Below are 26,404 nucleotides of genomic sequence, written 5' to 3'. Positions count from 1 at the left end.
ATTTAGAAAGATTCATCGTCCTTGTATGAGGAATCTAATACATCCGCAGTACTTCATCTCAGTCTTCATAAACGCACCCACGGGACACTGATACGAGGCCCTGCACGGGATCCCCTCCACATTGGGCTGTCCTGTAATCCGTGGATCAGGGCAGAATGTTCCCCCAGCACACGGCTCGCACCAGTCAGGTGCCGCAGCTCCGGGCAGGGACCTCATAGTGCCGGCTGGGCAGAGGACAGGAGGGCCTGACCCGCCGCACCAGTGACCGGGAGGGCACGGACTGCCGGAGTGACCCGTCAGACCTGGAACAAAACGGAACAGCTTTGAATTAAATTTGTGAAACACTCGGATAACTCAATTAATCAAACACCGACAGCAAGAAGACAAAAAGGGCCAACGAGTAATTAACTTTATAATTACTGCACTAAAAATTTTACATTTGCATTAAAAAGATTTTTGAAAAACACAGTTATGACAGAAACCTCGGGTTCGTTAGTTTTATATTCAGTGCTGCCAATCACATTATTCCTCCAGCACTCTAATCTCACACAGGTTCAGGGACGTGTGTGTGTGTTCAGACTGAAATTACCATAGCCTACAGGTGGAATTAGCTTTACACTGTCCATGCAAATATCCAACACCAACCCACATGAGAGTGGCATATTACTGCTTCACTCCAGGTAAAGTTTTGATGAGATTCCTGCTATATTTGTATTTTTGTTCATATTTTAAAGCCATAATGTGTGAGGAGGTGCTGTGTTTTTGGACCTGTGCTGTTGCAGTGTGAGCCAGGGGGACACGGCAGGCACCCGCCCTTGCTGCCTGCCCCGGACGAGGCTCGGTAAGTGTACCGGGGGCAACGGCGAGGACCCGTCCCTCCATTAAAGTCAATGCCAGGCAGCCCGTCACAGTAGTGTCCAGCGGGGCACAGGTGAAGCACTGGGTCTCCTGCAAAAAAAACTCCAGATGTATTCCTTTTCGGCTCATTTGTTACATTCACTTTACATCAGACTTGAAAGAATATATTTCAAGATTTCAATATTTTATGGATCTCTTTGAAGCCTCATTAAACTCTTGTTTCACCCTGAGTTACGCCCACGACCCATTAACCCAAGCTTACAGACGCTATAGATCCTCTGGGCAGATTTCCTTTATTTCCCTATTTCTGGGTCGCAGTCACTGCTTCGGAGTTTGGGGTCCTGCTGGTAATGATTACTGCCATTGGCACAGTTTTATACCGCTGGGCACAGAGCGTATGCAATTACCTCCACCGTAGGAGGGCAAACCTGCAATTTAAGCTCAAGACCAAGAATCGAAAACTTCTCATCTGAGGCTCAAGATAAAATATGAGCAGGTCCTTCACAGTCAGGGTTCCCATAATGCATCATGCCCTGTCTGCTTAGCTCCGACTGCTCTGTTTAAGTCACTTTATCCTGGTGTCCCATATTTTGCTCTGCATTTTTATCAACAACAACAACTTTCGCCTCCAACTAAAAATGGACCCATACCAGTTTTGCACCAATACTGGGGTGGACACGATAAGCAGTCCTGTTGGCTTGTACCTCCTGGGGAGCTTCTGATGGTGTTAGCGGGACATGACTCAGCATTTTCTGTGCCCTCAGTACAATAAGAACCTTTGATAACAAATGCGAGCGCAATCGTTAATAATGTACAGTATTTCAGTGGTACAAAGGTGATAATCTCTGGCTCTTGTATTGGAATGTGTACAAATCCATGAATTGCACCTGGTGGGCATGGTCCAGCACATTCCACCCCCCATTCACACTGGGTCCAGTTGGAGAAGTGTCCCATCGGGGTGAAATCTGCGCTCCCAGAAACGCAGAGATACCCCGCAGCACACACACCCTGGATCCTACCAGCTCTGAGAACAGCACACAGAAGAGGGGGGTGGGTTATGGTTTACTCTAGAAATATAGTGTGTGAGTGTGAGACAGGTACATGAATGTTTCAATAAGTATCTTAGCATGTGGATTAATACAGTGTAGCAATTGACCTTTACCTGCAGAACTTCCCTGGGGGACAGGGCAAACACTCCCCCTCTTCCTGTAGCCCCCCCTGGTTTGGAAGAGTGTACGTCCCATCACGGCAGGGCTGAGGGACCATGGTTCCTGTGAGACAAAGCAGGTGATAACACGGAGACAGACTGCATTTTCCATAGGCAGTAACCACCACAAAGCACTGTTTTAAGTATTTATTGCCCCAAAATGTACCTGCAGGGCAGAAGGAGTGTGGTGGGCAAGGCCACGGGTCGCCCACCACGGCCTCCTCACAGTAGAATCCTGGCCGGCATGGGATGCAGCCGTCTGAGCCCGGGTTTGGCTGATACTCTCCTGTGGGACAAGGCAGCGCCAAGGGAGAGCCTTCTAGACAGTAATGGCCCTGGAGGAGACAATGGCGGCAGCATTCTTTGCAGAAGGTGATTAACAATAAACAAACCTGCACAAGCAATGTAAGCCAGGGAAGAAAAATGTGTAAAGGAGAAGACAGACTTCATAAAAAGAGGTCAGACGAGGCTTTTCCTGTGCTGAGGCGATGCTGAGAGAGCAGAATGGAGGCTTAAGTGCAAAATGATTGTCTTCACCTTGGGACACAGGAAGGCAAACGGGGTGGTGGAAGTAAAGTCAAATGGGCAGAAGAAACCAGCAGCACAGGGGCCACTGGGGCCAGCCAGACCCTCAGTGGAGCAGAAGTGACCCGCCGGACAGGTGGAGCAGCTCTCCATGGAGGAACCACCTGAGGAATGAATACAGGGGGAGACAAAGTGATACACAAACAAATAAACTTAAGCTTCTGGTTGGACAGTTATTATATATGGAGTTATTATGACATCATGAACCCATTATAATGAATTTTCTATTGTGAAAAATTGCCTGACCTCTTAAAATAAGCAATATGTATGCATGGATTCAATTACATCAGATGTAACACAACTAGGAATGCCCTTATAAAAATGCGAGGAGAAAATTTGTTGTTGTTCAAATATAATGAGATGTGTCCTCTACATTGTAACCAGACTAAGTATTAGGAGCAGTGGGCAGCCAAAGCACGACGCTCAGGGGAACAACTAAGGTCTACAGTCTAGTGCCTTGGTCAAGGGCAATGGCAGGCGTAATTAACCTTGCATGTGTGTTTTTGCTAGTGGGCCAAAGCAGAGAAGCCTATAAAGGTTTTTTGAAATTATGCTGATGTAATAAATATCAACAAGCGCAGCGCTGTATTCAATTTCATTACCATAATTCCTTCATTCCTCATGTATTCACACAGAGCTGAACTTGACCTTTGACATATTTGGAAACAAACCAATAGCAAAGATGACAGGCAGACAGACAGTGATGACAATGTACCTGCTGTGTGTATAGAAATAAAGGCATTTTGTGTGTGTGTATACCCATTATGTTGCGGATGCTGCCAATTGGGCATGGAATTGGGGAGAGGCACCCTGCTGGGCAGTAGTGGCCCACAGGACACGGCCCGTTCCAGGGGAATCTCTCTGAGCTCTGCGGCGTTGGCTCTTGTGCTCCACCCTGGCAGAAATAACCCTGCAAACACCAACCTGCAAGGAAAACACACAAGTGTGTAAACCAGCCAGCAACATCCTCTCAGCAGCTGTGTCTCGCTTCTCTGGAGACCACTTAGTCTCTAAACTAGACTGTCCCATTTAGGAGGAGCCTTAGAGTGTCCCTGAGAAATGCAGTGTTGTTTGGAAAGAACAACAGAAGAAACAACCAGTATATCCTTTCCAGTCCACAAACAATAATGGCAATATTTATTCAGACTTTGAGCTCAAACGTAAGTAGGCTAACACTTGGACGATTGTATTTTTGTCTGCATTTTTCTATGATACAAAAGCAAAGATAAATAACTTCAGGTTACATGTATGTCGATGACCATGAAGTCACGTGTAATGAGATGAGAACAGCAACTCAAGTGGACTTACAGGCTGTCCCATTAACAACACTTAGACTAATGATCGCCCCCAATCACCTTGTGGTGCCGAGGCTCCATATGAGCTGCAGTACACTCCAGACGGACAGGCTGTGCACACAGAGGGAGAGTGGGCTCCTGTCTGGTTGCTGAGAGTCCCTAAAGGGCAGGGATGAGGCAGGGCTGTCCCAGCAGGACAAAAATGACCTGGGATGACAGCAACCAGCTGTTAGATATTAGTTAAACATGTACAAAAACAACAACAACTAGATTTCGATATGATATCATGCAGTGAAAGTTAATTTCCGCCGTTCCACACCAGCTGGGCAGACAGACGGCTCCCGGGTGGCCGAGGAGGAACATGTTGTGCCATTCGGGCACATCATGCAGCGAGCCGACCCAGGGGCAGGACTGTACGTTCCAGGCTCACAGGGCATCGCACTCGCTGAGCCAACAGGACAGCTATGGCCTGCTGGGCACACGTAGCCGTGGGGACCGTGAAACGGCGTGGGAGAGGAACTGCCACCTACACACACATACCTGCAGGGAGGGAAAGGAACAACATCTCAGATGATAGCAATGAGCTTTGATTTTGAGCCACTGAGGCAAAAAAAATAGGACATGGGGGGGAAACACATTTAGATTCATCATTTTGGAAGCTGCAACTGCAAGCAAAATCACTGCAGTATTCCCACCTGAAGTTTGATCAAGTTCAAATTCAACACGTACAAAGTTTGAGTGGAGCACAGGCACGGAAAGGAGCTCATGGGCTGAAAATAAATGTGCGGTATTTTACTATGTATGTGCGGGGGTGTGTTAAGAAATCCCACCTAGTGCTCAGGGGGCATGGCTGTTTGTCAGCGTGTCCAGTATAATTCAGTGATGTAGGTAATATTATTCTGAAACAATACTGAAATTCCTCACAGAGAGGGTGTGTTTCCCAAAAAGTTAGCTATTTACTCTGATTCTCATTCAACTCTGACTGTGCTTCCCGTGAGCCATGGACTGTAGAATTCAGTTTCCAGCTTATGAACTGAATAATAAATCTAAATTCCAAACTGAATATGAAAACACAAACAGCTCGTCCCTCTCCTGTGTCGGAGCAGAATCTCCTGCTAAGGGCCTCTGCTGTCTGCTGTTAGCTGCCTGATATTGTTGCGTATGCGGACACTGAATTACAATTGATTCTTGTCTAACACCAGATATCTTCCTGTGATAATGGACACATTCATTTAATCCACCATGCTCTTGCACGGTGAATCCAAACATTCAGAGACAAACGCTCACGTCAGAAAAGCTAACAAGGAGATAAGAAATTGAAGTAATAAGCTCAAATATTAACAGAGGAGCAGAAATACATACCCAGCATGACACGAGAGAGCGCCCGAGGGCTCTGCCAGCGCAGCTTTGTCACAAAACAGTCCAGGGGGGCACGGTGGGCACTCCTCAACCTCCCTCAGTCCCCTGGCCATGGAGAGAGAGCCTATGGGGCATGGAAGTGGATATCCAGTGCCCAAGGGGCAGAAGTGTCCAGAGGGGCAAAGTGAACTTCCAGTGGAGTTCCCCTGAGAAAGAGGGAGAGAGACAGAAACAGCATAACACACAAATTGATGGGTGATTTTGAGGTCATTTGTATCCTTTCCACGTCTCTCCACAACATAAACAAGCCTGATGAAACATAAGACATACTCATGCTGCTATTCTTACAGTATCACCACTGTAAAAACATTTATATTCTGCCTTTACAGCTATATGAAGTCCAACATGTTTACTCCTGTGAGAGTATGAACCCAGCAAGCTGCCTGATATATTACAAGGCCTGTTGTGTGTGAGGACAACAAATACTATGTGTCCAAAATGGAAAGGGTTCATTCAGCCTCTGGGGAATATAAATCTGCTGAATACATTTCCTTATGTAGAAGTAGAAACTGTGGTGTTAATCAAAAGGTCAGCAGGGGTCACCAAACTCATTAGGAAACATTCTGTAGGGGTCAGGACCCAACAGGTCGATTGATTGACAACCCCCTCCTCTGAGTATTTAGTACAAAAAATGTGTCCTTTGTAGTAATAGGTGGCCACAGCACGCTGCATGGAGAGCAACTCCTGATCTACCCAGCCTGGTGCCTTGCTCAAGGGGGAATAGGAGGAGTAATGAACCTAACAAGTGATTTGGGGGGGAGGAGTACCTGCAGGAAACCCACACAGATAAGAGGGGAACAAACTCCATACAGATTTGACCAGGGCCGGATTTAAACCCATGACCTTGTCTGTCGTGCCGTGCCGAGTTAAAAACAGAACTGCTGCACCGTGGCTCTATAACAGCAGAATTATTACAGATTAAATCAACAGATACACAAGAGACAATGAGGACAGAACCTGATACTCAGTAGAGTTCGGGCTGGTTGATCCGGCCGGACAGAAGTATCCTGCCTCACAAGGACCTGTGGGCCTGGACAGACCGGACCAAGAGCAGAACATCCCTGAGGAACAGAGCACCAGAAAAAGTCACCGTCATCACAGCAATGTGTACAAGCAGTTTTAATAGGTCAGTGTGTGATGTAGAGACAGATGTGAACACAAACACCACACCAGCTGGGCAGGACAGGCAGGCGTCAGGGCTGGAGGCTCCAAGCTGGTTCTGCATCGTGCCGGGTGGGCAAGGGAACTCCAGGCCCAGCATGAGTCCTGGAGGACAGTAGTAACCAAGGGGACACAGCACAGGCTCCACAGTACCTTCGCCTATGTGTGTTAGGCAGAGAGAGAGCGAGAGAGAGACAAAGCACAGGTGCTATGAAGATCAGATCTTAAAGGTTCATCAGCTGTGTCGGCTCATACGTTTACATCTTTACCGGTCACTAACATTCAGTTAAGCATCAACCAGGTTCCACACAGCTTGAACTTTATGTCAGATTGAATAGTTTCACGATGCATTTGCCCTCAACGACACGTTAAATGTGGCACCGGGCTTTATTACCACCATAGACTCACAAATGCACCTCACTGGCTGACTGGTTTAATGTTCTCTTCTCGCACATCTGGAATCACAGCTGTATCCTTTATTCCAAACACAGCACACCATTGCTGTAATAAGCAATTACAGCCGCCATCGTAGGTTGAGTCATTGTCTCTTGTACAATGGATCCGTTTGTTTGTTGAATGTTGGTGTGAATTAGAGACTGTAGCGCCGAGGCACAGACCTTAAAGTGCTTTATGAAATTAGAAATTGTGAACAGCAACACAAAGTACAGCGATTACAGTATTCCGGAAAGCGTCACCCTTGGACACGGCCATCTTCCCCACCCTGACAGTAGTATCCAGGAGTGCAGGTGGTGCAGTCGTCCTGGTGTTGGTTGCCTGTTCCCGAGCTGAATGTTCCTGCGGGACATGGCAGAGGAGCCGGGGTTCCACTCGGGCAGAAGAAGCCAGGTGGGCACAGGCCCTGATCTGCTCGGCTGGAGCCCAAGGCACAGTAGAAACCTGCCAAGCATTCACCTAAAGCAACATTATAATATAGGACATTATTTTTTACAATATATCCCAGTTGAATTCTTTTCTGCAATGTAGCAAGTAAAGCAATTCAAAACCAAATGAAACTTGTCACATAAGACGAGTGCCGACTTGGAGAGTAACTAACTGGTAAAATCAACATAAAGCCCAGAAGTCCAACATTTGTTCACCGTAATTTATTTATCTTTCAGCAGATAATCAGGCCTTATTAAAAATCCTGCCGCTGTCTCTTTCTCAAGAAAATACAAGAGCACCTTCCAGGGATTAGAAAGATCTAAGCTTTTCTGACCGGTTATAGTTTGAGTTGTCAGGATTATAATCATTATTAAAAGTTTTGGTATGTTTCATCATTTTCTAGGCATTTTTGGGTTCCATTCCTTTCCACACATCACCGTAGAAACCGTGTATAAACTTGTTTGTTGTTGCATTTACCTGCTGTAAGGCCCTGCTTGCAGAAAGTTCCCGGTGGGCACAGACTTCCAGTTGTGTTGTCAGTGGGGTTTGGCACCGTGGCGGCCATCAGACACAGAAAACCAGCAGCACAAGATCCAGACGGTTCAACCAGACCTTCAGAACCACAGAACCGACCAGCCGGACACACGAGACACTCGCCTGCAAACACAGAGATGGACAAGTTGGACTGAAAGCAACACAATTGAACAATCAGAGGAGATAGATCAACACACGGAGACGGCTTTGCTTTAGTCTTCAATGCATAAACAATTACACAGCCATCAAGACAATGAGATTCGATTTGATGCAGACGTGTGGAAGCAAACACGTGTCGTATATGAGGATCGTTGCCGCAGCAAAAGCTTTTAATTTGAAAATCCTCTGTCTTAACAAGCAAAGTCTCATATTTACGCAAACCCTTTGAGGAAAGCTGAGTCTTATTCACTATATAGTCTTAATCTTAATCTTACAGCCAGCCTCATTTTTTTAATTTAAAGGCTTCATTTTCACTAGTCTGATGAAATAAAATGTTTAAAAATGACAATTACGGTCAAACAAGGACCAATAGCTTTCATTCTAACGCAGATTGGCTCCATGTTCACCTGTGGTGCTGAGGCCCGGGCTGGGGCTGTATGTGCCTATGGGACAGGGGACGGGTTGACTGTCCACACTCTCCTTGGGACAGACGTATCCGGATGGGCAGGGCAGAGGGCTGGAGAGATCAGTGGTGCTCCCTCTGGTGGCGCCACGACCGGGGGGCTGGCATAGGAAGCCCGGGGGGCAGGGAGTGCATTTATCCTGGCCTGGTAAATCCTGGAACCAGCCTGGGATAAACATTTAAGCAGCGGAGAGACCTTCAGTTTTGCATAGGTTGCATTTTTAGGCGTTTATATACATACAGCTTCTTTACCCAGAGGACATGGTCTGCAGTCCTCTGTGCGTTTTGCTCCTGTTGTGTTCATGTATGAGCCGGATGGGCAGGGAGAGGGATCGCTGCTGCCGTCTGCACAGTAGTGACCTGTTGGACAAACACCTCCAGACGTACCTGACACTGGAGTGGCACTCTGGGATCCCTCCAGACAATAGAAACCTGGAAAGAAACAACAACACTTCAAACAACACAATCAAAAATGGAAGATGAAGTGGACAGTCTGACCCCGTGTGAGGCATCGAGTTCATCATGGCTGAACCGTCAGTGGGTTGCACCTGGCATGCAGGGTCCAGAGACGGCAGAGAGACCGGCCTGGGCACAGTAGAAACCGGGACTACAGCTGCGACACTGAGACTCGTCCACAAGGCCGCTCTGCTTGCTGCCGTGAGATAATGCATAAGAATATCTGAATGAAATGATGAACGATTACATTTCCCATCTCATTTCCTCCAAATTGTACCTGTCAAGCTGTAATTACACACTATACACGGATGATGAAGCTATTATTTCAATAAGAATGTATGGATGATGCAGGAGAAGCACCTGAATGTCCCTTTAGGGCACGGTGTAGGTACAGAACTCCCCACAGGGCAGAAGAAGCCAGGAGGACACGGGAATCCAGTCAGGGTGTCTGATGGTGAAGGTTCAGAGGCTCCTCCCACACACACAAACCCCGCAGTGCACCGTCCACTGGGAGAGGATGCCCCTTTAAAGGAAAATCACTCAGGCAAATACTTTATCACTGAAATAATACAGCAGTGACAGTTTCACAGTCTGAAGCTGCAGCACTGCCGTCTACACGATGCTTATCTAAGGGACATGTATGACAACAAAGGTGTATTTGAGTTCTTACCTGTTCCTTTACAGTACATTCCTGGGTCACATGACAAGCACTGTCGTTCCTCAACCGATCCAGACACGTTTCCATAAGTCCCTGCTGGACAGGGACGATGATGCACCGATCCACCGGGACAATAAAATCCTTTCTCACATTGAACTGGATGGATGATTGCTAGGAATTACAAAAGGAAAATATTTATTTGCAGTTTTAGGAAACTCAGCACAATCTCATTAGTCCTGTGTGCTTCGTCAGACTGACCCTGGTCTTGGCAGTAGGAGCCAGCAGGACACGTCTCACAGCTGCTCCGGCCCTCTGCAGGCTGGTAGGTGCCTGGCATGCAGTGGCTCTGTCCGACGCTGCCCTGAAGCAAACGTTAAATACGCTTTTATTAGACTTAATGTCCGGGGATAAACATAATTTCAGCGCTGCAATAACGGTGAAGCCTTGGATAAATACGAAACAAGATGAAGACTGAAGAGGCGGCCGAGAAAACATCATTACGCATGAAATGTGAAAGCACAGATGAGTGTGAAGACATCACAAGCAGCCGTTAAGACTGACAGGATCTGTGCTGCTTAAAGACACATACCTTCTCACAATAATGTCCCGCAGGACAGAGATGTCCCTGTGGTCTCGCAGAGCTCTGACCCTCTGGACAGTAGAAGCCCTCAGCACACAGACCGCCGGGCTCAGCCAAACCTACGAGCTGGCAGAAGTGACCTGAAGGACAAAGTTGGCAGGCCTCCACCGAGGATCCACCGAGGGAGCCTGATAGGATTAAACAAGAATTATTAGGGAATTCATTCATAAATTGATATATTGCTAAATTCAACAATAAATCACGCCTCACTTGGTCAGCTGATGTGAAAAAAATGAATGCTTTGGAAGAGATAACCGTGTTAATTCAATGCAAAATACAAACCAATGTCCCTCATCGCCTCCTAATTCGTGAGCATACAAAGGAGCTGCGGGACATTTTAATAGGATTCTAGTTTTCTGTCCCTGAGACAAGAACACAATTACAGGACTAAACCATTTTGAGAAATTATTCATAGGTGCCCGACGGAGATGAGAAAGGGTTCAGAGGAAGTTTTCATATTTCTCTGCCTCGGTGAACAGCAGAGACAGACAGCCAAGTTCACTTAAGGATTTCCTAATGCCAAAAGCTGACAAAGGGGATAACAAAGAGGATTAGCTGCTGTACTTCTTACTTCAGTGTTGTAATGATTGCTCATTCGTTATGACGGTTGAACCAAAATAAAGGAAAATGAGCTATTACGGAAATTCTAACTAACTTTTCATAGTTCCAAGAGGGCAGGGCAGAGGAACGGGAGCTCCCAGGGGGCAGTAGTGTCCAGCGGGGCAGAGGGTGGCGTGGGGGGTGGAGGCTCCTCGGGGGCAGTGGTATCCCGCAGCACAGGGACCAGCCGGGGCAGCCAGACCCGCGCGGTCACAGTAAGATCCGGCCTCGCAGGGTCGGGGAAGGGGAGAACCCAGAGGACAATAGAAACCTGTGAGACGTGAACACCGGCAGGTCAGCGACAGCAAGGACAAAGGGTCAACCAGGTTTTATCCACACACAGATGGGAGGATTCAGCTCTTTAACCCCAAACTGATACATCAGTCCTCTTCGGTTTCCCATCATTGCAACATTTTCTCATTCATTTGCTGCAAAAACAGTCATTTTTATAGAAATATGGCTTAGATTACAATATTTTCATTCTCAATTTCCATTTTTTACACTTATTTTAGTAGGCTGGAAATAAAATAAAAGCAGAGCAAAAAGTAAATTTCAGAACCCCTCCTCTTTGTGCCTAGCTGTAATATATTAGTGTGTGTGATATTTCCTATATCAAACCTCTGTAGGGCTTGAAAGAGATAGTGAGAGAGAGAGAGAGAGAGCATTGCAGACGTTGTTTGTCCCCTCCTGATTTAGATTTAATTTACGGTTGCTACACATGGTAAATGGATTTTTTTTTTCAGCTTCAAAGGGCCTTTTAAAAATACTCAACAGGGAATAACAACACACAATTCTAGATTGTAGACAAAATTGAATGAAACAGGCTCAGTTTCTGTGCCGTCTGCTTTCGCTTCCTTTGAACAGAAAGACAAGAAATGAAAACTGTGATACAGTTGGAAGTGGAATACGCTGGATGAAACACCTTTGAAGTGTGTGCGTATGCCCTGGGAAGTGAACAACGTATCGCATTATGAGCACATGCAGGATTTACTCGCCCGTGGGGCAGACATCTCCTCTGTAGGTGGCACACAGACGCTGAGGACTCCTGAGACCCGGCGTGGAGTGAGTCACATGACGGTCTGAATCTGCCACATCCGCCTCGTCAGCTTCTCCCCCTGAGGATAGAATGTGACAGAAGCGGCGTGACAAAACGTCTTAGTTAATATCTGTGTCTGGCAGGGAGAAAAACAAAGATCAGCAACTTCTCTTTATACGCTGATTAAACACTTCTGCTTGTCGAAGGGATTTAATCTTTAATCTTGTTCTATAATGTAGCGGCGTACGGCCATGATTGATGACAGAACGCTTTAAGGGATGGTTAAACTGAAACGCCTCCACATAGGGGAGGAGGGGGGGGGGGGGTTTGCTCAGACGTGTTAGGTCTCGCCTCTGGATGAACTGTATGAAGAAAGTGATGTACTGCCCTTTCAAAGGAAGCATTTTAATCGTGTTATTCCGGGGAGGAGGGAAAACTCCATATTTTACCAGAATCGCTGGCGTTACTGAAGCAGGACAGATCATGCGTCCAGGAGCCGGCGCCTGGTTTTGCGGCGTAAGCCTCCAGTATTTCATGAAGACAGCCGAACAAAGAGGAGTTGGCTTGCGGCGTGGGGCGATCTGCACCGCCAGAGCAGAAGAATCCTGCAGAACACAGACCTAACAAGGGGAAACACACAAGTCAAAATGTTTGGAATGCCCAGAATGATGGGATGAATGATGGGATATGTGGTGTAGGCCCCTACCTGTGGGCTGGGACGCTCCGGAGGTGAGGCAGTATTTCCCTGGGGGGCAGGGGCGACAGTGAGAGGGGGAGGAGGCTCCGGTCTCCGGGAGGAAGCTGCCAACAGGACAGGGCTTGGGTGACCCACTTCCCTCAGGACAGAAGTGTCCCATAGGGCAAATGTCTCCATAAGGCTGGGAGACAGGGGATGGCTCGGTGGCTCCACGGAGACAGAAATGACCTGTAGAGGACAATCTGGTTAGATGTCTCTTTGCTGAGAAGTTCATCTCATTTCATTGATGTCTTCATTCACAGAGTGTCACTGGGCTGTGGGACCTGGGCTGCAGGGTCCAGAGGGTTTTGTCACAGCAGGGCTGTTGCAGAAGAAGCCAGGCGGGCAGGCAGAGCAGTCACTCAGAGACGTCCTGCCAGCTGATGGACTGACGCTGCCCAGTGGACAGGAAGACGGCACAGACGAGCCCTCCGTGCAGTAGAAACCTGGGCAAAGGTTAAACTAAGACCTCATTCTGGGTCATATTTGTCTTTTGGCGAGTTTGGGTGTGTGAAGTATTAAGTTACATACAGGGTATCTAATGTTGTAATTACCGGGTGGACAGGTGTTACAAGTGGACTGGCCAGATAAAGACTGGAAAGTACCGGGAGCACAGATGGCTGGATCAGCGCTGCCATGTGGGCAGGCACGGCCGGGCGGACACTGGAATCCTGCGATCCAGTGAGATAAACAAAGGGGCAAAGGTCAAGCTCTCATCTGCTGCCTCTTTGTGTACAATGACAAAACACAAGTATGAGTGCGGGCAAATAGATTGTCATGGCAACACGCGGATGTAGACTTGAGTGACAGCGAGCAGCATTTGTCCTGAAGTGGAATCCTGAGGGAGGACAGACAAAGCAGCTGCCCGTAGAGGTGCAACTGTTCCTACATTCTGAGCCGTTCCGACAGTTCCAATTAGCAAACTGTCTTTCAGATAAAACGCAGAAGAGGAGTGAGGTGAGGTGAGTATATTGACGATATGGAAACACTCTGGAATGCGAAATGACTTAACGCAAATGGAACAATAGGAACCAGAAACAGAATCAAATAAACTAATTGGGAAATAAAAATAAATAAATAAATGTACATTGTATGGAATCTGAAACAAACCAAATTTAATCACACCTCCTGACACTCGCGGCTCACATGCCAGTTTGTGCGGCATCCATCAGCTGTTAATGAGATCCGTCCATCAGCACTGCGATAGTTGAGTTTTTGAGCCCAAAACAAAATGAGGACACTAACACAACTCCAGAGAGACCAAATTATCAGGACACATTGCCTGCAAATGTGTCAAAACGCATTAAGTCAAGAAAATCACCGTGATAAAATATACTAAAAACATAATTGATTGGTCATGAGGAGCTGTGAGATAGAACAAAGTTATTAGAGGTGTGCACGGGGTGGAACATGTCGACAAACACTGCCACTATCATTACTTCAGATCAAAGTAATGAAAGGAGGAGAGAGAGAAGTTGTGAATCGTTTCGGAAAGTTGTGAGTGTAGTAAACGTGAGGATGACCTGTGCTGTACCTGGCTGCTGCCCAAACACGGATCCCGGTGGACAGAACCAACCAGAGGGACACGGGAGGTTGGCAGAGGTCTGGGCCCACGAGGGGCAGTAGGAGCCCGGGTAACAAGCTTCACAGTCGGCCTCCGATCCAGCGCCAGACCTCCCCAGGAAAGAGCCTGAGCGAAGGAGACGAATGAGTGTGCGAGACCAAAACAACCTTCAGACTGCCTTTGTATTTCTTGTCCTCCTTCTCGTAAACACACACAAACACATACCCACACACACAACCAAACACACACACGCATAGAAGGAAAGGAATTGATTTCCACCATAGACACAGCACTATCTTCAGTTGGTTAAGTGACCATTATGACAGTTTTATTGAAGTCCTATTAGGTTTTACGACCTCCTCTAAAGGTCCAGATACATTAAGGCCCTCTACTGTACCTCTGAGAGTTTTATAGCTCTGTACTCTATCTTTGGAAGCAGTATAATCAAAAGCAATTTTCCCTCTTTCAGTGAAATGACAGACTTAATGACAGATTAAATATGTTCCCTTTGAAAACCTAATACAACCAAATAACTCATCTGGTTGGAGCACCTGGAGGACATGGGCTCGGCTTGCCGCTGCCTTCGGGACAATAGTGGCCTGCAGGACACACATCACCGTGGAACTGACCCAGAGTAGGAACGCCTGGGAGAGGAGACGGAGAGGCGGCGCTGCCTGTAACGGTGACAAAAGACCTTCACTGTATGTCATTACTCATTATGCTGGCCAGTGAAATAAAAAGCCAGAGCCTTTTTGCATTTCCAGGGGAGGAAATACCACAGTGACCTTGCAAGCACTACAGGCTCCATGGAGATGAAGCAGAACATCACAAACACAGTGTGAGAAAATGAGGCACTGCACAGCACAAGCACAGATTTGCCTGAGTTTGCATATTATAAACACTTTCCAAAGTAACCAGGACACTCAATTAACACTAGGTAGAGGGCGAGAACACGGAGAGACAGAGAGACAGAGAGAGAGAGAGAGAGAGAGAGAGAGAGAGAGAGAGAGAGAGAGAGAGAGAGAGCACCGATACCTGTGCTGTTCTCCCAGGGCGTGGCAGTGCTGGATCCACCTACACAGTAGAAGCCCGGGTCGCAGGGTCCAGACGGAGAGGAGAGGCCGACCCCGGCACAGTAGCGGCCTGGCAGACAGGGCTGACACGCCGATACGGACGCAGCTCCTGGAAAAAACCAAGAGGCGTGAAAAATGTCCAATCACAGGGGAGGGAATCAATTTGCAAACGGTCACGTCAATAACTACTACAATAAACTTCAATTAAATCAAGCTATTACAAATGTCAGCAACAGTGTATCTATGTAATCATTCAATCTTGTATGTCACCGTCTCTGGAGCTAAAGGTGCCCCCGGGGCAGGGAACCATGTAGGTGGTCCCCTGGGGGCAGTAGGACCCTGCAGAGCAACGACCTCCTGTCAGGCCCTGTGGGGGCTGAGCAGAATCAGAGCCGTGGGCGCAGAGGTAACTGAGGGCCGAGAAGACGGGGAGGGGAGACGAAGAGGACCAAGGGTGGGAGGGAGATTTAATTAAAGAAAAGGCAGAGCAAGATTTAACTGAAATGCTGGATAAGTTATGTCTGTGTGTGAACTGTGTGTGTTAGTGTACGGTGTTAGAGTGTTTACCCAGAGGAGCAAGGCCCAGTAGGAGCAGCCAGTCCGGAGGAGCCGCAGTATGTCCCCGGAGGACAGAGCTGGCAGCCCGACTGATTGGAAGACCCCATCTGCCCGCTGAAGGTGCCAGCTGGGCACGGGAACGCCACACCAGCCTGCGTGCCTGCAGATAAACAGTAGATAATACCTACAGATGGCGCGGGGTAAAACATCACAGAGCAGTGTGTGTCGACTGTAGTTATCGTGATGATGTCGCTGTGATGGTTATGTGCATAATAAGAGAGCCAGTTACTGTTACAGCCACTTCAATGTGTCGAGCTGGCCGCTTTGTTTCCTGCGTGGCCCTGACACTTCATCAATCAGTGTCACTAAAGTAAACTTCATATAATATTGATATAATTGTAAGTTTGTCTCTGATTTGTCTGACCTGGTGGGCAGTAGTGTCCTTTGGGGCACAGTGTGGGCGTGTGAGTCCCTGACGCTCGCCCAGAGTCGGCGTCCACCGAGCCGGCACAGTAAAACCCCGCTGGACAATGAACACACTCTGCCTGTGGAAGATGATAATCATGTACGTATATAAACGGTCCCAAACTGAATGAATACAAAGTTTAAGGGGCAGCAGATGTTCATTAAATTCAACAGACACAAACACAGTGGCTGTTTTGTTGTTGTAGGTGATAAAAGTAGAACTATAAACTTTACAGGCGCAGATGTTGGAAGGAGATGACGCTGCATCTTGGCCAAACAGAGCAGTCGTAACTTGGAGAACTTCAGAATAAAAGCGTGTCTTTCAGTAACAGGGGTCAATGCGGGATTGATCTACGACTCATCCCGTACCTGCCCAGGAAGCCCCTGATAGGTCCCGGCCAAGCAGGGAGTCTGTCTGTCAGAGCCGGGCGGGCACATGTGTCCCGGGGAGCAAAGCAGAGAGGACGGCTGGCTGCTACTGCTGCTGTTGTTGTCCCTTTTTGGACAGTAAGAGCCAGCTGGACAGACATGAGAAGGGAGAGAGAGCCCTCTGGTGACGCACAGGAACCCTACAAAGATAAAGACGCAGAGGGAATACTGATAAGCGGCATGCAGGGATGAGGCATGAAAGGACGATCCCTCCATAAATCATGGTATACAACAGAAGCATTATTCTCTGATAGAAAGGATAACAGACGCATTAAACGGTAACATATGTAAATGAGTTCTTAGTGCCAACCTGGAGGACAAGGCAAGCAGGCCGAGAGCTGACGATTCCCGGTTTGGTTGCTGAAATGTCCCGAGGGGCACGGCAGGGGTGCGAAAGACCCCAGGGGACAGTAGTGACCTTCGGGACACCTGTCACCTGTTGTCCCTCCGTCCTCCGGTGTGGGTGAGCGAGCCCCGGTGAGGCAGTAGTACCCGGCGCCGCAGAGGCCCGACGTGAAGCCCGTCCCAGGGGCCCCGCAGAATGAGCCTGTATGAAGGATTGTAGTTGCTTTTTGACAGTTTCATCATTATTTGTCTTTGCTTGAAGCCCCTAATCAGCCACTTCACATCAAGGAAACGCATTATCATTAGCGTTCAGTGTGACGTTACCTGCGGGGCACGGCGAGCAGTCCTGAGCTCTGGTCATCCGCGTGTGTGGGTTGATGGATCCGGCTGGACACGGGTGCTGGTGTTTGGACCGTGTCCCCACCGGGCAGTAATGACCCACTGGACATTCCACACTCACTGACAGAGAGCCGTTGACGCTGCCAGGACAATAGAAGCTATCCAGGCAAACAAGAGGTGGTTTACTTTTTGGCTGCTGGCGGATGAAGTGGTAATGGTGTATGAATGTACTTATATGTGTGTGTGTGTGTGTGTGTGTGCAAAGAGAGAGGAAAACGGTAATGCATGCATACACTCACAGCAGAAAGTATGTAGATTATATGTCCATTAGGTTTAAATGTGCAAATATGTGCATGGTTCAGGAGGAAGTGTGTGTGTGTATAGCTGGTGATTGTGTGTGGGTGTGGGTGTGTTTGTGTGTGTGTGTGTGTGTGTGTGTGTGTGTGTGTGTGTATGTGTGTGTATGTGTGTGTATGTGTGTGTGTTTTACCCTTGGGGACAGAGGCTGCAGCTGGCTCGGCCCTCCTCTGCACTGATGGTTCCCGGGGGACACTCTCGCGGAGCAGCAGAACCCTCCGAACAGTAATAACCTGGTTTCGGTGAAGACAATAGTCAGGGAAAGAGACACACACACACACACACACACACACACACACACACACACACTCTCACTCGAGCGCACGTGTACATACATACACAAACCACGAGGGACAGGGATTCGATTTCCAGTGTCAAAAGAGCAGCTGGTTATGCTTAGCCCTATCGAATTGAAAGAGTGTTTTGTTTACCAATAACTTGAGCGGAAACTGGGTTTATGTAAATTTTGTGCTTACCTGTATTCCCTACAAAGCCATGCACTTGTCTGTCTATCTGCCTGTCTGCCTTCAAGGCACAGCCATAACTTAGACTGAATGTTGAGTTATCCCTCACCATTTTGTAATAGCAAAGTTGAGTGCGCTTGGCACAGTCTACAAAAATGGCTGCATCTCATGACAGAATTTGTCTTTTTTAACCAAATTTTATGCACATTTGTGCTCCCAAAGGATGCTAAGAAAGAAGTGTAAGTCAACCTGAGGTGCTCGCATTTCCGAGTGCATTTCTCATAGCTGAATAGCTGAAAGCTAAGATCACCCTTTGGGCACGGTCCTCCTCGGCTGTCGCTCAGTGGAGGATCGGGACGTTCCGCACCCCGCAGACAGAAGAAGCCTCCCCAGCATTCTCCTGATGGTGCCGTGAGCCCAAAAGCATCACAATAGAAACCAGGGAGACACGGCTCGCAGTCGTCCTGAGAGAGAAAAGAAAGGAAGGAAACACTGATTTGAGATTAGATATTGATCAGCAAGAAGCTATAGTGTATACAGTATATAGGGGTGAACTAGTGTAACCTCTGATGAGGTTCCGTCTAAGTGAGAGACTCATGAGAGATTCATGTGGTAGTGGCACAAAATCCTAGAAATGAGTAAAGTTGTGAATCTCGTCTACTGATTGACAAGGAAGGAGACAAAGGTCACCTGGGAAATTAATTTGCTGAGATTAGAAAACCTTCCACGTGGACAGGGCAGAGGATGGACAGTGGCTTCAGGGCAATAATGACCGGCTGGGCACGGCCCCCCCTCTCCTGCTGAGAGACACGTACATACACACAGATTCACTTTGTCAGGTCGATATAATAAGGCGAGGTATGAGCCTGTAACATGACAATTCCACATACATACATCAGAAATGTCCTGTGTCTGTTTACCTGCAGCCTGTGAGTGAGGCTGTGGAGACGTGTTCCCGCGTGAGCAGTAATATCCCTCCTGACACGGTCCAGTGACGGCCGTGCCGTTTCTGGAGGAGCAGTAATGGCCGCCATCGCACGGCCTGCACTGAGAGGCCGATGAGTAGCCGGGGTCAGGGCCGTACGTGCCCTCTGGACAGCCTCTCAACTCACGGCCAACTCCCTCAGGACAGTAAAATCCTACAAGATATGTTGCGTTACTAACATTTACAGCCGGGATATAACTGGCAATACAGTTTCCACCACAGCGTATAACAGCAAAACACAAACCTGCCGGACAGAGGTTCAAAGAGCCGGACACACAGTACCAGCCGGGCGCACAGGGCTGACACTGAGTCGCACGGGGAACAGACACATATGTCCCAGGATCACAGGGGACAGGATGGTTGACTCCCTCTGGACAGTAATGACCCTCAGGACAAGGCCCGCCCGTGGTTCCATCATTAGGGGTGGACGTGAGAGCGCCTTGCAAGCAGTAATACCTGTATGAGACACCAATAATGCAAAATCACATCATCAGTATCATCAAAGACACTTCCTTGTGTATTCATTCTGTGTCATAATATAGTATACAGTTTACGCTAATTTACCCTCCACTGCAGGGTCCACGAGCAGCGGTGAGGCCAGCAGAGTCGCAGTAAAATCCCCCTGGACAAAGTTTGCAGTCCTCCTGGCTGCGCAGGCCAGAGGTGTTTGACCAGCTCCCCTCAGGACACGGGACAGGAGCTGTGGTGCCTTCAGGGTCCAAGTGAAAACATGTCACATTGCACTTTACATAGAAGAGTGTGATGCAATGAAATACAGTACCATGGCAATGCAATACTGTATTTTGTGTTATTTACGTTGTATAGGTAAGTAAAATACTTTTATAACTCACTCAGTGTGTTGAGTGTTACAGAACCATTTAGAAATGATGAGTGAGGAGAAGAGATTACGTTAAATTACTCTCTCTAAATCAGTAGCATTGTTCTAAGATAAATGGCCACAGAATGTCAAATAGGATGAATAAAACCCTGTAATCTTAGAATAAAATAAGATGAAGGGCTGATATCCTTGCGCAGTATAAATTTGGTTACATTAGCCTGGCAAAGAAGCTGTGTTAGCAATAACAAGTATCACAGTGGAGAAAATTGACCCCCTGGAATGTGATTCATGTCAGGTGTCTGTGGTATAGAAACAGCTGCTGCTGGCTGAGTGTTTATTGTTACAAAAGAGGGGCAGTATTGACCTGAGGGGCAGTATTGACTGGGTGGACAAAGGGAGCCTGACAGTCCATCCAGAGGGCTGGGAGAGGAAGCTGCCTCTCTACACCAGTAGCCAGCATGGCAGGGACCTATAGAAAGTATCACTCGTTAATGTAGATTAACGTATAGGCTTAAATACTGCAATAAACAATACACTTCATTTATCTCTCTGAACACCACTTCAATATTTAAATGTGCAAATTAAATGTAATAAAATTATGAAGCTTGTGCCATTTCAATAATTAAACTATCAATTTGATAAATAATACATGCAGATCCTAGCAGCATGTTTGGTCAGCAATTATAAGGTCGTAAAGTAAAGATTAGACAGTGTTGGTTGTTTGCTATGCTGCGTTTGAGTGCTTATCTGAAAATGGTTATATACCAGATGGTAAAGGAGGAGAGGAGAGGAGAGGAGAGGAGAGGAGAGGAGAGGAGAGGAGAGGAGAAGAGATGACATCACATCACTGTCTCACCTGCTGGTCCTGCCAGTCCTACAGTTGGACAGTAATGCCCAGGAGGACACGGCATGCAGCCTTCCAGACTGTGTGTGAGCTGTGAGGGGTTGTAGGAGCCCATGGGACAGGGGTGCTGGTTGGGCAGGGCTGTGCCTGCAGGGCAGTAATGTCCTTTAGGGCAGGGCCTCAGTGAGGACACATTGGACACAATCAGTCTCATGTCACAGTAGTAACCTTGAAAGAAGAGAAACATTCCAGACAATCTTGTAGGGCCTGCATATAAAAATCATGATTGAGTTGTTGAATGCTTTCAAGTAAATGATTTAGAGGATTTTTTTTTACCTCTAAATAAGTAAAAAAATGACAAAACAACCGTAGGGCCCCCCTGATCGTGTCATTTAATATGTAGGTCCGGCACTGTCAACTACTTTGCAAAGTGCTGTATAATAAATTAAACACTCTGTGATTCTGAACAAGGCATCAATTTTAATAGAAAAACACACTTGAAAGCTACAGCCTGCTCAGCGAAACAGAACTGGCACAAAACTAAAAAACTATTTGTAAGAAAAAAAGAAAGAAAGAAGGTTTGAATGTGCTGAGAAGGTAAAAGGAGTGAAGCGGCCTCCCTACCTGCTTCACACACAGCACAGGTGCCCTGCTTCTCTCTGTCCTGGAAGGTTCCCGATGGGCAGGGCTGCGGGGTAGCACTGCCCTCAGGACAGAAGTGGCCAGAGGGACACGGCGGACCTGTGGGTGCAGTCTGACCCGGAGGGCACCAGTATCCTGTTCAGGCCACAAGACACAAACTGCACCAGTGCTGCACGTTTGGAGAGGCTGTAATGTAATCTCACTGCTTTTCACCCCTTCATGTTTATATTAGTTGACTGACCTTTGCTGCAGGGTCCAGAAGGAGCCTTGATGCCTGATCCTGTGCAGTAGAACCCCGCAGAACAGAGCTGACACCCCGCCTCACTGGTCAGACTTGGCTCTGGGGAGAAGGTACCAGCTGGACACAACTCTGGCTCCACTGAACCCTCAACTAAACAGAAAGAATGACGGTAGTAAGCAGCCGTCCATCCATCCATTCTCTGCTTTTCATCATAGACGGAATGAGATATCACCTGGTTGTCATAATTTCCAGTCTGCTAGTCACACACTCTCTCTGACTCAGAGTGATTTTATTAAACAGAACTTCACTAATAGTGAATATGTTGCCTGTGTCTGATCACTGATTAAAGCATGTATATGAAATGTCTGCTCTCTCATTTCTTTCACTTTTATGTCTTCTTCATTGCTCTCCACTCCATATCTATCCAAAGAAACATCGGGCTCAAACGATCAGACAAATATTGACTCACGGCCCGTACGTCTGGGTAACTTCGAGCAGCTAATCTACCTGACTCACACTGGTGGGCACTTTGTGGAGTCTCAAGTCCACCTAATGTGTCTGTGGACTGTGGGAGGACTCAGGATCACCAGAAGAAAACCTTCGTATAGAATTGATTCTTTTTGCAAGAAAGAATCAATCCCAATAAAAGCCACAGAGCTATACTTTGAGTGTTCCATTCATGTTATATTAAAGGTACATCAAAGTAAAAAGATATACTCTGGCAGAAAGTGTTAGCTGCCTGTGATGTGCAGTTTGTGTGGCTTCTCTCTCCACCCTATAGGAAGACTTCAGTTACCTTCACTGAGTCGCAATGAGCTGATCTGTACAAATATGATATCAAAGTGAAAATTGCTGTTTATGTACAGTTACAAATGAGAAATTATGTAAATGATCTATGGCTCCTGTGTGCTGTCTCATTTATAAAATACAAAGCTTTACCACAGAATGTCCCAGGTGGACAGATACTGCCTGTCCTTCCATCTTTGGGTCTAGGCTGAGTGGCTCCTCCTGTGCAGTAGTACCCGGCAGCGCAGGGGCCAACAGGCAGAGCCAGACCTGAGGAGAGACATGAGTAAAGTACATACTAAATCAAAAATACAACAATATATTATCCATATATTATAGATTTTTTGTATCTGTGTCTGTATTTTGGGTATTTTTGATGACCAAATACCTGAGATGTTGCAGAAGGCTCCAGGGGGGCAAGGCAGGGGCTCGCTGCTCCCCACAGGGCAGTAAAAGCCTTCCTGACAGCGCCCCCCTGTGGATGTGGCGGGGCACAGGCAGTTGGCGTTTGTGTAATTGTCCAGGTCAAAGGGCTGTGAGTTCCACGCTGCCGACACGCAGAACCAACCTGAGGGGAACACACGCAGAGTGAGAGAGAGAGAGAGTGAGCGAGAGAGAGAGTGAGTGAGCGGAGAGAGAGAGAGAGAGAGAGAGAGAGAGAGAGAGAGGGGGAGAGAGAGAAAGAGCGGCAGGAGACGAAGAGAAAGATGAAAGGTTAAAGGTACAGTTCATAGAAAAAACATTATTTTTTGGTGCCCGCTCACCTTCAGTGTCTTTTAAAACACCAAACATCTACAAAGTGCACTAAGTCAGCTTGTTGTCCTCTCAGCCTTCATCAATAAAACAAATTTGATGAGGTAAACACTGAATTAACCAAGAGCTGGGCCTTATACAAGTGAAAAGAATGACTGTCAACCGGTGGGAAAAGCAAAACAAAATAAAAAATGCTAGAAAAAGTCAAAAGATGGTTTCAGCCCAAAGTAAACAAAGGGCCCAGCAGAGCGAGAGTCATACTAAACATAAGAGACGTGTCATTCTACTATATATAATACATAATATGCCTGTGTGCATTATGTAATCAGAGCATGTTTTGTGCTTTCATCAAAAAAAAATATATATATACAGGGAATTAGTTAAAAGTGTTCTGACAGGCTGGAACAGAGCAGAAATTGTGACAGATGCGGTTTGTTTAGAGGTGTGATATTTTGAGCTTGATGTGCACTGTTCATTCCCCGCCCCCGAGTCTGCCAGCCCGGTTTGGACGGGCGCGCTGCTCCCTTCAGACAAACAGGCTTGGCATCAAGGACAAAGTCGAGACGGCATTGAGAAAGTGGGCTTCATGGCTGTGTCATGAGGACGATATGAAGGAAAAATTTAACTGTTACTGACCGGCTTTGCATTTTCCAGACACTCTGGCCAGTCTCTCCTTCTCGCAGTAGTGTCCAGGAGGACAGGGCAGGCAGCTGTCCAGACTCTGCGTCATCGGCTCTGGGTTGTAGTACCCACGAGGGCAGGGAAACTGGGTGGCGTGACGTGTTCCTACGTAAATCATACAATGAGCATCACGTTTGAGCTTTCTGGCCACATTATTCATAATTTTCGGCCTCATCTACCATCGGGGCAGTAGACTCCAGGAGGACAAGTGAACTTGGTGAAGTTGCCTGTCCTTTCTGGACAGTAGTACCCAGCAGGACAGCGGGAACACGCCGACTGGCCCGTGAGGTTGTTGTAGGTTCCAGCTGGGCAGGGCGCCGGGCTCACACTCCCTTCACTGCAGTAATGAGCTGGTGGGCAAAGACCTCCTTCTGAGCCTGCAGAGGAAATAGTTAGAGCTGGACAAACGCTGAAATGATGACGCGCTAAGCCTTTAATATGATGGATCGAGCGATAAACCCTGATTAATTCACTAATTGTTACAAAACACCCTCACACATTCAGATTGCCTGCGTTTATCAGCATCTGCTTCGCTCATACTCATTCATAAGATGTAAGTCCCACATTATAAATTAGTCCTGCCCCCGGCTATTTGCATGGACTATAATATCAATGAATAAAATATTAAAATTAATTCATTGCGTTGATATTTGCAAAGGGCAGAAACAAGTTTAGACTGCAAACTGATGTGGAGAACATTAATGGAGCAATGAGTTTGACATACTCCACTGCAGACACGCATGCAAATATAAATGACCTCTAATGTAACAATGAGTAGGTCAGTGTTTTCCTGGGTACCTGTGGGCGCCGTGTCCCCTCCTGAACAGTAGAAGCCCGGATGACAAGGTCCAGATGGACGTGTCAGGCCTGCAGCGCCACAGAACTGACCCGCTGGGCAAAGCCTACAGCCAGATATCTCTGTCACATGGAGACTGCAGGACACACACACACAGACACACACACACAGAGACACACACACACACACACACACACACACACACACACACACACACACACACACACACACACACACAGATAGTTTGAAAGTTCAGGCATTTTCTGGCTTCAGACTGACTCAGCTCTGTGTCTCTATTTAATTGGCCGCACCTGTTGTTTTAAGCAACTTCAAAGGATTTGCGGTTTAGCTGTCACTCAAACTGCTTGTAACTTCTTCATTCATTGCTGTACAGAAACCATTCAATCATTATTCAGGCCTTCAGGCTTCGTTCTCTCAGGGGTTTCTTTCAGCATTTTCACATATTTCATGGGTTTTTAGAAGGTGCCAGTTTAAAATGCTTCCCATTTTATAGGTTTTTCAGCCAATCCCTGTCACAATATATTCAGATTTGCTTCAGGCCCTTCATACTTTTCTGGGCCTTCAAACTTCTTCAGAAACCATTCAAATGTTTTTCAGGCCGTCACACTTCAATCTTTCAGGCACTTTTCAGCGTTTGCATAGCACATTTTCCTGAGCAAATGCATTTCTAGTTAATTTGTCGACATAAATTTACAACGCAAGACAAACACTGAGATACATGAACAACGATAACACACAATAATACACATCGCAAAGCACAGAATGATGACGTATACGTTTAGCAGTAGTTAGTACTTGGTTCCACTAACCTGTCCGAGTAAGTTCCTGGCGGACAGGGCAGGGGGAGGCTGGTGCCTTCCGGACAGTATTTCCCCTTTGGACAGGCTCCTCCTATTCCTGTACTGAAGTTCCCATCTGGGTTCTGAAAGTTTACACCTTAAAACAATAATGCGCATATACAATCTGCTTTAGTTGTCAAATCTTATTTGGCAGCACACAGGCCAACAGAGAGCCACAGTGTGTATTAATAGTGTAAATGCTGCAGTGATCTGGTAAACATGCAGCCCATGTAGCGTACCTGCTATGCAGTAGTACCCAGCCTGACAGGGCCCGGTGGGTTCAAACAGGCCCCAGTCCTCACAGTACAGACCTGTGGGTGTGCAAATCACTGCACTGTTTATTGAAATAGTGACAACAACAATAACCATAAAACATTTTATAACAACATGTCTAATTGGCTTATATTTAAATCACATCTGGTATGTAAATTACACTTAAACTCATTAAAAGTGAGTCACCTCATGCAACATTCTGTGCCAGCGTTCCTTAATCTTTTGCAGCACACACAGCACTGGAGACTAACCATGTGCCGACACTCTCACCTGCTGGACAGATGAGGCACTGCTCCACTTGGCTGAGGCTGACGTGAGGGCCGTACGTGCCGGGGGGACAGGGTAGGATGCCGTACACACTTCCCCCGAGGCAGTAATGTCCTGCTGGACAGGGCTGGACACCATCTCCTGACAAACAGTAG

At 47.2% G+C, this 26,404-nt stretch overlaps 1 long non-coding RNA gene across 1 annotated transcript; it reads right to left on the bottom strand.

The window, feature by feature from the left end:
* Nucleotides 1-861: 861 nt before the first annotated feature.
* Nucleotides 862-1,785, bottom strand: LOC142995443 (uncharacterized). The gene is made up of 3 exons (XR_012961515.1): nt 1,746-1,785; nt 1,509-1,634; nt 862-948 (listed from the first exon to the last, which is right to left on the bottom strand). It is a non-coding gene; the product is annotated as an uncharacterized LOC142995443 (long non-coding RNA).
* Between the last annotated feature and the right edge of the window lie 24,619 nt (nt 1,786-26,404).

This window comes from Genypterus blacodes, unplaced genomic scaffold (assembly GCF_046128005.1).
Source record: "Genypterus blacodes isolate CSIRO-AG114 ecotype Tasmania unplaced genomic scaffold, CSIRO-AGI_Gbla_v1 ptg000032l_1, whole genome shotgun sequence".
In the NCBI taxonomy this organism is placed as follows: Eukaryota; Metazoa; Chordata; class Actinopteri; order Ophidiiformes; family Ophidiidae; genus Genypterus; species Genypterus blacodes.
The sequence above is the reverse complement of the archived record's forward strand: the minus strand, read 5'-3'. Positions and strand labels throughout refer to the sequence as shown.